The sequence below is a fragment of the Bos javanicus genome, chromosome 11, assembly GCF_032452875.1.
Source record: "Bos javanicus breed banteng chromosome 11, ARS-OSU_banteng_1.0, whole genome shotgun sequence".
Taxonomy (NCBI): Eukaryota; Metazoa; Chordata; class Mammalia; order Artiodactyla; family Bovidae; genus Bos; species Bos javanicus.
The window spans coordinates 71665066-71679035 of record NC_083878.1 but is presented as its reverse complement, the minus strand read 5'-3'; the positions used below and the strand labels follow the sequence as shown (position 1 = coordinate 71679035).

At 37.7% G+C, this 13970-nt stretch overlaps 1 protein-coding gene and 1 pseudogene across 5 annotated transcripts in view; both read left to right on the top strand.

Annotated features, from left to right (window-relative positions):
- The window catches only part of BABAM2 (BRISC and BRCA1 A complex member 2), a 438330-nt gene that overhangs the window by 45534 nt on the left and 378826 nt on the right, over window positions 1-13970 (top strand). The window lies entirely within an intron of this gene.
- Window positions 1-13970, top strand: part of LOC133256451 (mitochondrial import receptor subunit TOM6 homolog) — a 35011-nt pseudogene extending 21041 nt beyond the window's left edge.

The window sequence follows — 13970 nt, the reverse complement described above, 5'->3', positions numbered from 1 at the left end:
TCACAGATTTGATTTTTGTCTTCTGATTACAGTTCAAGGTTTTTGAGGAGAGAGACTCCTTTCTGTAACTTACAGCAGTGATCTTGTTCAATCATGAACCTCAAATAATTTGATTATGAACCCCTAATACATGTAAGTTTATTTAATTATAAAGCATGCTTGTATATTATAAAGCAAATATAAAAAAGAATGATATATCCACTCTATATATAAAATAGATAATCAACAAGACCTACTATATAGCACAGGGAACTCTACTCTGTATTCTGTTATAACTTTTGTGGGAAAGAATCTAAAAAAGAGTACCTGAAACTAACAATACACTGTAAATCAACTATACTCCAATATAAATTAAAAATTAAAAAATGATATAAAACGGAATAAGCATTACTGTAAATGTAATTTATATAATTGAAAAATTGTTTTTGGCTGTGGTGTGAAAAATGCAGGATCTTAGTTTCCCTCAGTTCAGTTCAGTTCAGTCGCTCAGTTGTGTCCGACTGTTTGAGACCCCATGAATCGCAGCACGCCAGGCCTCCCTGTCCATCACCAACTCCCGGAGTTTACTCAAACTCATGTCATCGAGTCGGTGATGCCATCCAGCCATCTCATCCTCTGTCGTCCCCTTCTCCTCCTGCCCCCAATCCCTCCCAGCATCAGAGTCTTTTTCAATGAGTCCACCCTTCGCATGAGGCGGCCAAAGTATTGGAGTTTCAGCTTTAGCATCAGTCCTTCCAGTGAACACCCAGGACTGATCTCCTTTAGAATGGAATGGTTGGATCTCCTTGCCATCCAAGGGACTCTCAAGAGTCTTCTCCAACACCACAGTTCAAAAGCATCAGTTCTTCAGTGCTCAGCTTTCTTCACAGTCCAACTCTCACACATCCATACATGACCACTGGAAAAACCATAGCCTTGACTAGATGGACCTTTGTTGGCAGAATAGTGTCTCTGCTTTTAAATATGCTATCTAGGTTGGTCATAACTTTGCTTCCAAGGAGTAAACATCTTTTAATTTCATGGCTGCAGTCACCATCTGCAGTGATTTTGGAGCCCCCCAAAATAGTCTGACACTGTTTCCACTGTTTCCCCATCTATTTCCCATGAAGTGATGGGACCAGATGCCATGATCTTCATTTTCTGAATGTTGAGCTTTAAGCGAACTTTTTCACTCTCCTCTTTCACTTTCATCAAGAGGCTTTTTCGTTCCTCTTCATGCTTCCCTGGTGGCTCAGAGGTTAAAGCATCTGCCTGGAATGTGGGAGACCTGGGTTCGATCCCTGGATCAGGAAGATCCCCTGGAGAAGGAAATGGCAACCCACTCCAGTACTGTTGCCTGGAGAATCCCATGGACGGAGGAGCCTCGTAGGCTACAGTCCATGGGGTCGCAAAGAGTCAGACACGACTGAGCGGCTTCACTCACTCACTCATCTGCATATCTGAGGTTATTGATATTTCTCCTGGCAATCTTGATTCCAGCTTGTGGTTCTTCCAGCCCAGCGTTTTAACCTGCACCCCTTTGCAGTGGAAGCACGGAGTCTTAACCACTGGACCAAGAGGAAAGTCCCAGGTGTAACACTTTATATTCATGTTTAACAAATACTTATAATTTGATTTGGAGTAAAGAAAATGAGTATCCCCAGTTACAAATTTTTAGAAAACTTACTGGCTCCATAAGAGTTAAGAAAAATTCAGTTAAAGAGGAGATGAAGATTATGAAAATAAACTATTTCAAAATGATTTGGTATCATGGGAAAGGAAAATGTGAAGTTGCATATGCAGGTGGCTGTGTTGATCCACTGACAATAAAAAATCCAGCTCAGATTACCGTGATCAGTACTAAGCCTAGACATGGTACACATTCATAGCAGTGGTCAAACTGAGTGTGCATTAGAGTCTCCTGGAGGGCTTATTAAACCATAGATAGCTTAAAACATATTCTTACAACTTAATGAATATTAAAACATGAACGTCTGAGTTACCACTACCCCAGTCAAGAAATAAAATGTTTGGCAATGCCCCAGAAACCCCTTATGTGCCTCTTCCCAGTCACCACCCCATTCTTCCCTCATTGGTAGACCACTGTTCTGACTTTTGTAGTCATCACTTTCTGCTTTCTTTGCGCTATTTTTATCAGTATATAAACATTATAGTTTTTTTTTTCTAGTTTTGAATTTCAAATAAATGGAAACACACAGTATGTATTCTCTCTTTAAGCAATATGTTTGTGAGATTTATCCACCTTGTTGCCTGTAGATATGGTTTATTTATTTTATTGGTATATAATATTTCTTTTGATGATTACATCCTAATTTGTCTTCCTAGCTTCCTGAGCTTCCCTGGTAGCTCAGCTGGTAAAGAATCTGCTTGCGGTGCAGGAGATCCTGGTTTGATTCCTGGGTTGGGAAGATCCCCTGGAGAAAGGATAGGCTACCCACTCCAGTATTCTTGGACAGTGAGGAATCTGCATGCAGTGTGGGAGACCTGGGTTTGATCCCTGGGTTGGGAAGATCCCCTGGAGGAGGGCATGGCGACCAACTCCAGTATTCTTGCCTGGAGAATCCCATGGACAGAGGAGCCTGGTGAGCTACAGTCCGTGGCGTCACAAAGACTTAGACATGACAGAGCGACTAAGCACATCCTGTAGCTAATAGGCATTTATATGGTTGTTCAGTTTGAAATTCTAGTTTAGTTGTTCAGTTTGGGGCTATTTTCAAAGATTGCTACTGTTATTGACATTTTTGTATTCTTTGGTGAGGGCTTACCTGGTGGCTCAATGGTAAAGAATCTACCTGCCAGTATAGGAGATATAGGTTCAATCCTTGGGTTGGGAAGATCCCCTGGAGAAGGAAATGGCAACCCACTTCAGTATTCTTGCCTGGGAAATCCCACGGACAGAGGCATGGTGTCACAAAAGAGTTGGACACAACTTAGTGACTAAACAACAAATTCTTTGGTGAGGTGTTGGTGGTGGTGGTTGAGTCGCTAAGTGGTGTCTGACTCTTTCGACCCTATGGACTGTAGCCCACCACGCTCCTCTGTCCATGGGATTCTCCAGGCAAGAATCCTGGAGTGGGTTGCCATGCCCTTCTCCAGGGGATCTTCCCGACCCAGGAATCGAACCTAGGTCTCCTGCATTGCAGGCAGTTTCTTAGCCGACTGAGCTATGAGGGAAGCCCCATTTTTGGTGAGGTATATGTACACATATCAATTGGGATCATTTTAGGAGTAAAATTGCTAGATCGTAGGGTTGTATATGTATTTAGCTTCAATTACTACTGTCCAGTGGTTTTTCAAAGTGGCTGTACCAATTTATACTTCTGCCAGCAGAGTATGAGTTCTCGTTTGTCTTCATCCTTGTCAGTACTTGGTTGAGATTTTAATTTTAACTACCGTGATGGGTGTGTTGTGGTAACTTATTGTGGGTTTAAGTTGTATTTTCCTGGTGACTAATTCAGTTAAGCACATTTTCATGTGTTTATTGACCATTTGGATCCCCTTTTATGAAGTGCCCCTTTGAATCTGCTAACTTAGTTGCCATTTTCTTACTGACTATACAGGAGTTCTTTATATATTCTGAATATGAGCTTTAATCAATTTTGTATGTTGTAGATATCGTTTCCCACTCTGAGGGTTGTCTTTCACTGCCTTATGTGTGTGCTAAGTTGCTTCAGTCGTGTCCAACTCTGCGACCTCATGGACTGTAGCCCACCAAACTCCTCTGTCCATGGGATTCTCTAGGCAAGAATACTGGAGTGGGTTGCCATGCCCTCCTCCAGGGGCTCTTCCAGACCCAGGGATTGAACCCACATCTCTTATGTCTCTTGCATTGGCAGGCAGGTTCTTTATCGCTCGCACCACCTTCACTCCCTTAATGGTATTTTTTGATGAACAGATCTGTAATAATATTAATGTGATCCTATTTACCCATCTTTTCCTTTATAGTTAGTGCTTTTGGGGAATTTTTGTTCACCCCAAGTTCTTTTATTAAAGGTTTTAATTTTGTATTGGAATATAGCTGATGTTGTAATAGTTTTGGGTGGACAGCAAAGGAACTCAGCTATGCATATACATGTATCCATTCTCCCCCAAACTCCCCTCCTCTCCAGGCTGCCGCATGACATTGAGCAGAGTTCACTGTGCTTTAGAGTAGGTCCTTGTTTGTTCACCCCAAGTTCCTGAAGATATTCTTCCATTATCTCCCTCCATCCCAGGTTATCTTCTTAAAATATTTTTTTTCCTTTTTTTTTTCCAACTACAATTTTATTTTATTTTTAAACTTTACAAAATTGTATTAGTTTTGCCAAATACCAAAATGAATCCGCCACAGGTATACATGTGTTCCCCATCCTGAACCCTCCTCCCTCCTCCTTCCCCATACCATCCCTCTGGGTCATCCCAGTGCACTAGCCCCAAGCATCCAGTATCGTGCATTGAACCTGGACTGGCAACTTGTTTCATACATGATATTTTACATGTTTCAATGCCATTCTCCCAAATCTTCCCACCCTCTCCCTCTCCCACAGAGTCCAAAAGACTGTTGGACTTGATTTTTGTGGAGTGTTATGAGGGTAGGCATTGGGTTTTGTATTTTTCACTGTAAGTATCAATATGTCCAGCTGACCCAGCATCATTTATTGAAAACACTTTTCTTTCCTCACTTCTGTGTAGAGCTACCTTTGTTAGAAATCAAGTGTTCAGGTATGTGAGGGTCTTTCTCTGGACTGTCTCTTCTGCTTATTTGTTCTTTTTGTCTATCTTTGTACCAATATCAGTACTTTAATGATTTATAGTAATTTTTGATAGCCAATAGAGCAGGTTCTCCTACTGAGTTTTTTTCTTATTGTGGTAAAATATCATACAAAATTTACCATTTTAATCATTTTAAGTTTATGTTCAGTAGCATTAAGTATATTGATGTTGTTGTGCGGTCATTGTCACCATCCATCTCTATAACTTTTTCATCTAGCAAAACTGCAACTCTGTACCCAGTAAACACTCTTTCCCTTCTTTCCTCAGCCCCTGGCAACCATCATTCTCTTCTCGGTCTCTCTGACTTTGACTACTCTGTATACTGCACATAAGTGGAATCATACAGTATTTGACCTTTTGTGGCTGGCTTGTTTCACTTAGTGTAGCATTTTCAAGGTTAATCCATATTGTAGCATGTGTCAAAATTTCTTTCCTTCCTAAGGCTACTGAATAACATTCCATTATATGTGTAGACTACATTTTGCTTATCCATTCATCAGTTGATGAGCACTTGGATTGTTTCCACTTTATGGCTATTATAAATAACTCAAGTTTTTCTTCGTCAAGAGAATCTAGTCTATTCTTAGTTCTTAATATTCCATTTACATTTTAGATTCTGCCATTCGGTTCCAGATCAACTTAAGAACTGTTGTCTTTTCATTATGTTTCTTTTAATTTGTGCACATGGTATCTATGTTCTTTTTTTTTTTTTCTTTATTTTCTTCTTAATAATAGCTTTTCTATATAGTGCTCTTGTGCACCTTTTGTGACATTTATTTCTATATATTGATTGTTTGATGTTATTTTTAATGGCATCTCTCTAAAAGTTTTTATTTTTTAACTGACTATTGATGGTATATCGATATACATATACAGTATACAGTTGATTTTGTGTATGTTCTTTGTCTAGCAGCTTTGCTAAACTTGAATGTCATTTCCAGTGATAGATGTGAAGATTTTAAAATGCTTTCTACATAAGGCCATATTACCTACAAATAAGTATAGTTTTATTTCTTCCTTTCCAATGTTTATACCCTTATTTCCTCATATTGCAAACTTTGTACTAGCCAGGATTTCAATTTCAATGTTAAGTAAAAGTGGTAACAAAGGATATCCTTGTTTCATTCTGTCTCAAAGGTAAAAATTTAACATTTTGTTACTAGTATAATGTTGCTGTAAGTTTTTTATAGATGGCTTTTACCATATTAAGGAAGTTTCTTTTTTATCCTTGTTTTCAAAGAGTCTAAAAAAATATGAATGGATATTTAATTTTATCAAACACTTATCCTGAACTTACTGAGATAATCCTCTTAATTTTCTTTACTGTTCTGTTAACAGAGTGAATTAAATGCATATATTAGAAAAGAAGAAAGGTTGAACAGTAATGAGCTAAGCATCTATCTCTAAAAGTTAAAGGATTTCCCCTTGCCTACTTAACTGTTAAAAATAGTATTTGAGCCCATCATTCCTACTGAAATGATATTATAATGTAAACCACATTTTTGCTATAGAACACCTACTAAGATTTAAAAATACTCCCCACTCTAAAGTCAAGTTGAAACCTCTCATTTGTAAATGGAGATACAGCGGAGAAACTGAGAATAACAGTTGATGCCACATGAACTGGCAAACACATATTTTTGAATATTTTAATTTTATAATTTTTAAAACATTCTGGGCTGAGTCACTTATTTTGGTAATGGCATTTTGGATTCCTATGCTATGAGTTACATCCCTCACTTTCTAGTAGGGTTCAGAAATAGATTTTAGACTTTAGAGATGTAGAGGATGTACTTGGTATATCAGGAACATCATATGTCATCAAGTGGGTAGTTCAGTCTCCTAGATAATCATCTGAAACATCTACCTCAGTGTGATTTTGCTGCTTTCTTTTACCAATTTTAATTCATGAGTCTTCTTGTAGAAAGGCCTAAGACTTGCCCTAGTGGGTTTTGATGTAGTCATCTAGTTGTACCATAATTTCCTTCCAAGACTGAAGGTGAAAGATTCTGTGAATCAGAAGTTCAGATACCGCCACAGATAAAATGCCCATTTTATAGATTATTTAGATGGCTGTTAAGATATCCTACTTCAGGCTTCTAGCTTCTTTATTGCTGAATTTCAGTCTGGAAACCATGATAATTTTGAAAGTGCTTTAGTCTGAGTGGAATTTTTGATGTTAGAGTTAATTCAGAGAAAATTAACTCTGTAAAATGAAAATGTGCTGAATATCAACTCACAGTAATTCACTCTAATTTATGACTTAATAGTTATTTAAAATGCAGTTATTGGTCTTTGAACCTGTTTTTGCTTCATACTCACCTGGTATTTTAGGTTGCCAAAGCTGAAGACTTCCTTCTTAGCTGATGTTAAATATTGTTAGTTAAGCACACACGTCATTATCAAGAAAACAGGAAGCTATGTAGGAGAACATGCCAAATGGTGAATTAATAGTTAGAGTAAAGGAAACTGACGTCTACTCAGGGAAGGAACCCTAGACTCATCTACTTTGTTCTTTTTAGGTGGCTTGAGGAATAGAAATGGTTTGTCATTACTTTTTTCCAGAAAGTATGTCAAATAATAGGTTTAGCTTTAAACTGGAAAGCATATATTTTGCATTGTCTTAAAAATGCTGATGTCTTAAAGGTTGTACAATATCTTCATTTAAATTTGTTAAATCAAGATTAATTCTTGGCTGTTACTCAGATCGTGTGAAGTCTTGTGAAATTGCCTACCTTTTCTTCTTTATAGTGAAACTCTCCTTATTTGAGTACGATCTCAGTAATTAGGAACAAGTAATGATTTAAAAAGGATTCAAATCTAAATTTACATTTCACTATTATTTAAAGACTTTGTTGAATAAATCAAGAGTGTCAACACTGCAGCACAGATTTAATCAAATACATTTGTTGAGAAGAATTATAATTCACATTTTTCATTAATTCTGATGGTTTTCTCTTTAATTATTGAGAGACGATTTAGTTTGGTGGTTAAGAAAACGGGCCTTAAAAATGAAAAGAAAATGGGCCTTGGAGCTAGATATCCTGGGCTTGGATCCCAGGTCCGTCACTTACTAGCAAGTTATATAGCTTTTATTTGCCTCAGTTTCCTCATCTGTAAAATGGAGACAATAATAGCACCTATTGCTGAAGGTTGCTGTGGGCTTAAATAATTTAATTAAAGAACTTAGTGCCCTTTGCACAGTATATGCCCAATAAATGTTAGCTGCTATTGTTATTATTTATTTTGAAAATAGAGTAATTTTTAGGTTATGACTTTAAATTCTGAGTTGCACGGACAGTTCTTCAAAGGGAGGACCTTCCACAAAAAGTCACTTTTAACTTTCTCAGAGGTGCAGATGAGAATGGCTTCCCAATTCCAGTTAAATCATTGGTTCTTGCAGGAAAAGAGCACTAGACTGAGAATCAAATTTTACGCAAACCTTTCATTCAGCAAACCGTTACCTCCATGCATAGTTGTTGGACTCTCCATGTCCTCGACATAAGTGCTGCTGGATTCTGAAGATTAGAGATGATTTAAAGGTGCTTAGGTCAGGGAGACTAAGATGTGACTAGAGTGCCTTGGAAGTAGTTTCCAATCTGTTGTCTATAAAATGACAATTTTTGAGTTGATGATTTCAGTCATCAGTACTGGGTTCGTAGCACTCTGCTGGATTGCTGTACTAAGACATTTTGAAAATGGTAAAGCAGTTCTTGGCACCAAGAATCTTAGAACTGGTAGGAAAAACAAATCAACATTAGAAAATAGATAAAAGATAATATCGAGAGTCATGTGATTAGATGGGAAATAGGAAATTGTAGGGATGATAGTTTGAGAAGATTATTATGCTTAGCATTTTATCATGTCAGTGGTTAGCTCCAATTTCTTAATAAGGTACCAGAGTAAACTGCCTGATTTGATGTTAACTTGAGAGGAACCTTCTTTTTCTCAGAGTACATCATGAGAAATGCTGGGCTGGAAGAAGCACAAGCTGGAATCAAGATTGGCAGGAGAAACATCAATAACCTCAGATATGCAGATGACACCACCCTTATGGCAGAAAGTGAAGAAAAAGAACCTCTTGATAAAAGTGAAAGAGGAGAGTGAAAAAGTTGGCTTAAAGCCAACATTCAGAAAACTAAGATCATGGCATCCAGTCCCATCACTTCATGGCAGATAGATGGGGAAACAGTAGAAACAGTGGCTGATTTTATTTTTCTGGGCTGCAAAATCACTGCAGATGGTGATTGCAGCCATGAAATTAAAAGACACTTGCTTCTTGGAAGGAAAGTTATGACCAACCTAGACAGCGTATTAAAAAGCAGAGACATTACTTTGTCAACAAAAGTCTGTCTAGTCAAGGCTGTGGTTTTTCCAGTAGTCATGTATGGATGTGAGAGTTGGACTGTAAAGAAAGCTTTCGCCGAAGAATTGATGCTTTTGAACGGTGGTGTTGGAGAAGATTCTTGAGAGTCCCTTGGACTGCAAGGATATCCAACCAGTCCATCCTAAAGGATATCAGTCCTGAATATTCATTGGAAGGACTGATGGTAAAGCTGAAACTCCAATACTTTGGCCTCCTGATGCAAAGACCTGACTCATTTGAAAAGACCTTGATGCTGGGAAAGATTGAAGGCAGGAGGAGAAGGGGACAACAGAGGGTGAGATGGTTAGATGGAATCACTGACTCATGTCTAATGAGTTTGAGTAAACTCTGGGAGTTGGTGATGGACAGGGAAGCCTGGCGTGCTGTAGTCCATTGGGTCGCAAAGAGTTGGATACGACTGAGTGACCAAACTGAACTGAACTGAAGTGTCACTTGGGAATTCCCACATGCATAATCTTTTTAAAAGGGAGCTCAACACCCTTTGTTTTCTTACCTGTTAAACTTTAAAATAGTGAATCCCCAGTATAATGAGGTAATTAGAATTGAGTGGAAGATACATTTTTAGAGCATGGTTCATCCCCAAACCCTTTTTATGTTATAATGGTAAGATAATGTCTTTTTGTTCTTGTCGTTGCTGTATTCCCAGCTTCTAGCACACTGCTTGATGTGTAGTCAACACTCAAGAAATATATTTGAGAGAGCATCCTGCAGTGATCCAGTTAACGTTAGGCCTCTATACTTTCATTGCTGAGGGCATGGGTTCAGTTCCTAGTCAGAGAACGAAGATCCCACAAGCCTCCACTTGGTGTGGCCAAAAATGAAAAAAAAAGTAAGAAAACAAAAATATCGTTGAAAGGCAAATTTGAAGTTACATTTGAATTATCAGCAATTTCTAAGTCATTAAAATTATTTTATTATTAAAAGATACTGGTCTTTTTAAACCTTAGATCTAACTGTGTTAGGGCAAGTTGCCATTATGCAAATATAATTTAAATGAAGTTAGTAGCTTCTTACTTACTAGCTTTTTCATACTTGGGTAAGGAGATGTCTTTCTAGGAGAATGAACTTGCGTATTGTATTAGTTCTCTGTTAACTGCATTTGACCGCAACTTCATAGGAGACCTTATGCCAGAGTTGCCCTGCCAAGCCATTCCTAAACCCTGACATGTGAGAAACTGTGAGAGATAATAAATATTAGAAATGTCATGTTTTGTGATATCATAATATAAAGAGTTTCATACATCTCATTTGAAGACTGTTCATCGGTAAATCACCCTGCCTTATTTCCTTTTGAAAAGGAGTGAGGCACTTTAGAAGAAAAAGATAAATCAAGCCATCATAGCCAAGTTTCCTGAGTCAAGATATAAAAGAATATGTTTAGCTTTAAAATATTTAATTGTAGAATAGTTCATGTTCATTATTAATCAAAACAATGCAGAAGGTCATTGAAGAAAGTTCTAAGGATCACCCCAAATCCTACTACATTTGGTGATGCTCTTTTTGAAACCTGTTTTTGTACATGGACATAAGCACACTTAGATCTTTCTTTTCCATATGTGGAACCTTTCTTTTCATCTGTGTTTTTCAGTATTTTTTAACCCAAACGTTTTTTTTTTATTAATTGAAAAACTCTTGGCCTCCTTGAGTATGGTTTGAAATTTCACAGTAAATTAAACATGACCAAAACCAGTTTTAGACGGAGGTAATTTAAAAACAAAACAGTTTAATCTTAAATGAACCATTAGGTAAGATGACATTGGCTTGTTTCCCATCAAGCTGTTTATCCTAAGAAATATGGAAGACAGCATAACAAGATATTTTAAATAATTTGCTCAATGTTTCCTTGGAGGAGAAGCTGAGTGCTGTTTAGGAGAGAGAGACAGCTTAGCCTTTCTTCTCTGCTCCCTTGAACAGTTTGGTTCTTGGCCCCAAATTTGTGTATACCTCTCAGCCAGACAGAAGCCCTGCAGTTAACTGGAGATTAGCTGATGTAACCCATGTATAGTCCTGCTTGAGGACTATTACCCCTGCCACCATCCCCACTAAGTAAGTGATCTTTCCAACAATAGACAGGGCTCTTTTTTGATGAGTTTTTCTTCTATCTTCTTTTGTGTGTGTGTGCTGCTTTAGTGGCTCTTTTAGAATGGCTATCCCTCCCATGGATCTGCCTCTGTTTCCCGGAAGAATTGGCTGTCAGCTGACACTCAGCTCTTGACTTCCCTTCTCCCTCAGCTTGCTTCTCTCCTAGTTGTCCCTGTTGAGTAAATCCTCTCGTCTCCATTGCCCCTAGTCTTTCCCCAGCCCAAGGGCCCAGCATCTTTCTTGCCTGTAGTGGATTTGTCTCTGGTTGCCTGGTTTCTGTTTTACCTTTTCACAGTCCCCTTTTCCATACAGTGTACTGGATAATCTTTTAAAAACATAGACTCAGATAATAATACTCTTCCTAAAACCCTCCTTTGTACTCAGAATAAAACCTGAATTAATCGCCACCGCTTCCGTGGCTCTGCGTGGTCTGTCCCTTGTGTATCTCTTGTCCTGATCTTTTGCTGTTCTGATCTCCTGCCGTCACTCTGCTCTAGCGGCATTGCCCAGACTTAGCAAGATCCCTTCCCCCAGAAATACCCAACTTGTTCCTGCCTTCACGCCTTTGCACCAGCTGTTTTCTCTGCCTGGAATGCTCTTCACCAGAACTGTGCATGGTTGGCCCCTTTGCATTATTCAGGTTTCAGATTTCACCACCTCCAAGGGTCTTTCCCAGTCTTCCAGCATCCTGTGGCTCCTGTTTTATTGCAGCTCCCTGTTTTATTTTCTTCATCACATTTAGCAGTCTTAAACTATCTTTGCACATTTGTCGCTTCTTTTTATTTTTTAAATCATTTCTCCTTCCCTTGCCAGAATTTAAGTATCATGAGACTGTAGCTCTTGTCTATCTTGTCCACCCTCTACTCCTAAGACGTGGAGCAATGTTCAGTCAGTCTTAGCTAAGTGAAAAGAATCAGTGAGTGAATCACTCAGATGGAGAAATGTATTTTTTTCTGCCCTGAGGTGGCTGGGACCAGCCATTCAAGTAGAAAAGGAGGAAGGTGAAAAGGCAGAGCACAAAGACACTTTCCTAGTCCTGGTTTAAGCCTAAAGTGAATAATATAAAGTGTGGCACCACAGTGACTGTAATTATTTCAAAATTTAATTCACATAGTAGAAGGATGAATTTATTCAAATTAGAATCAGATTAATCTTGAGGATTTCCTGTACTACTAATAACTTCAGTCATTAAGTGATGTAGGTGATTTGATCTTCAAGCCTCCAAAGACACTTGATTGTATGGTTATTTGTTAAATTATTTAAAAACATTGTTGAATATAATGTAAGAGAAAAAAATTCTTAGTGTTGCTTGTAGAGTCATTTCTGTCATTAGATTATACTTCATATTTTATAATGTTAGTGTTTAAGTGTTTTCCATAAGTGTTTTCAAAGAACTACTATGTTGTAGGCTAGAAAAGATGTTACTATGAGAGAGAGATTTTAGTACCTTTAATAAAATGTGCCCCAAAGAATTTTTTATATTGAAAGGTAAAGGAGACTGTGATCTTAAAACTTGTAAAAAAAAATTAAAGTAAGTTACTCTGTAATTACTAGTGCAGTTTTGTTGTTTAGTTTATAAACTAATGTTTTTATTGATCCCTAAGGATAAAGAGGAATACTCGACCTGGTGTGCGTGTGCTCAGTCACTCAGTCTGGTTTATGCTAAATATGTTAAAGTTTCTGTCTACTTTTCTCTTTCACATTTATAGGGTTTTGGGAAAAAGTAATAGTAAATCTCATATGAGCTCTGAGTTAGTGTTTTTAGAGTCAGCACTTCTCAAATTTCGTTTCACGTGCCGGTTGCCTTTCACAGTGGCCGTCTAGGGAAGTGGCACATTTGTTCCAACAGTGCTTCCTTTCCTTAAACCACTTAGGTAGGTTCTTTTTCAGAAATGTTTCATAGGCAGTTTTGGAATTCTGAAAAAAATCCTTCTTACTCTACCAATGAAATGCTTTGCTTATTTTTTTGACTAAATGAAGACATACAACTTCCTCAACTGACTTCATATTAATATTTTATTAATTTATGAAGCCAATATTGCTGTTACACAGTTGAAGTTATGACTCAGAAGATCATGAGAGAGAGTTTACAAAGTAAATCTGTGTAAAGAACAAAGAACATTGTATAACCTTGCGAAGTAATAGATTTAAAAATAAAACAACAAGCTGTTGAGACCTGGGTGACTAACTCACCCACCCCCCCTTTTAAATTTGCATTTTATCTGAAACTGAGTGCAGAGCATTGTGCTCTGCTACAGATGTAAGTTATGGGGTGCCAAATCTAGAGGAAGCGCCTTGTTTTCGGGGAAAGAGAGAAAACCATCTGGTACCAGAAAAAGGCCAAAAGTGGGCTCTTTTTAGTACTAACTGAGTGAAAACTAAGAGTCTATATATAAAATATGACCATAAAACTACGCTTCTTTTACAATTCTTGGCATCAAAGACTACAGACCTGTTTTGGATCATGTACCTGTTTTCAGAGTTGAGATACACTTCTTTGAGAGAAGTAGCTGAAGCAGTGTTGGTATTTAATGTTAGAAGGCATATAGGTTTTCTTGTGAGATAAATGAATTATTTCTTTGAACACAGGTCTTATTTTGCCTTAGCCTCCATGACCATTAAGGGCTTTTATTTTGGTCTATAAGTCAGTGTTTTAATCACTGGTCTGTAAGGATTACTTTTAATTAACTTTATTTAATATTATAAATATGTGGGGTTTTGAGAAATGCTTTTCATTTCTTTCTTTTTT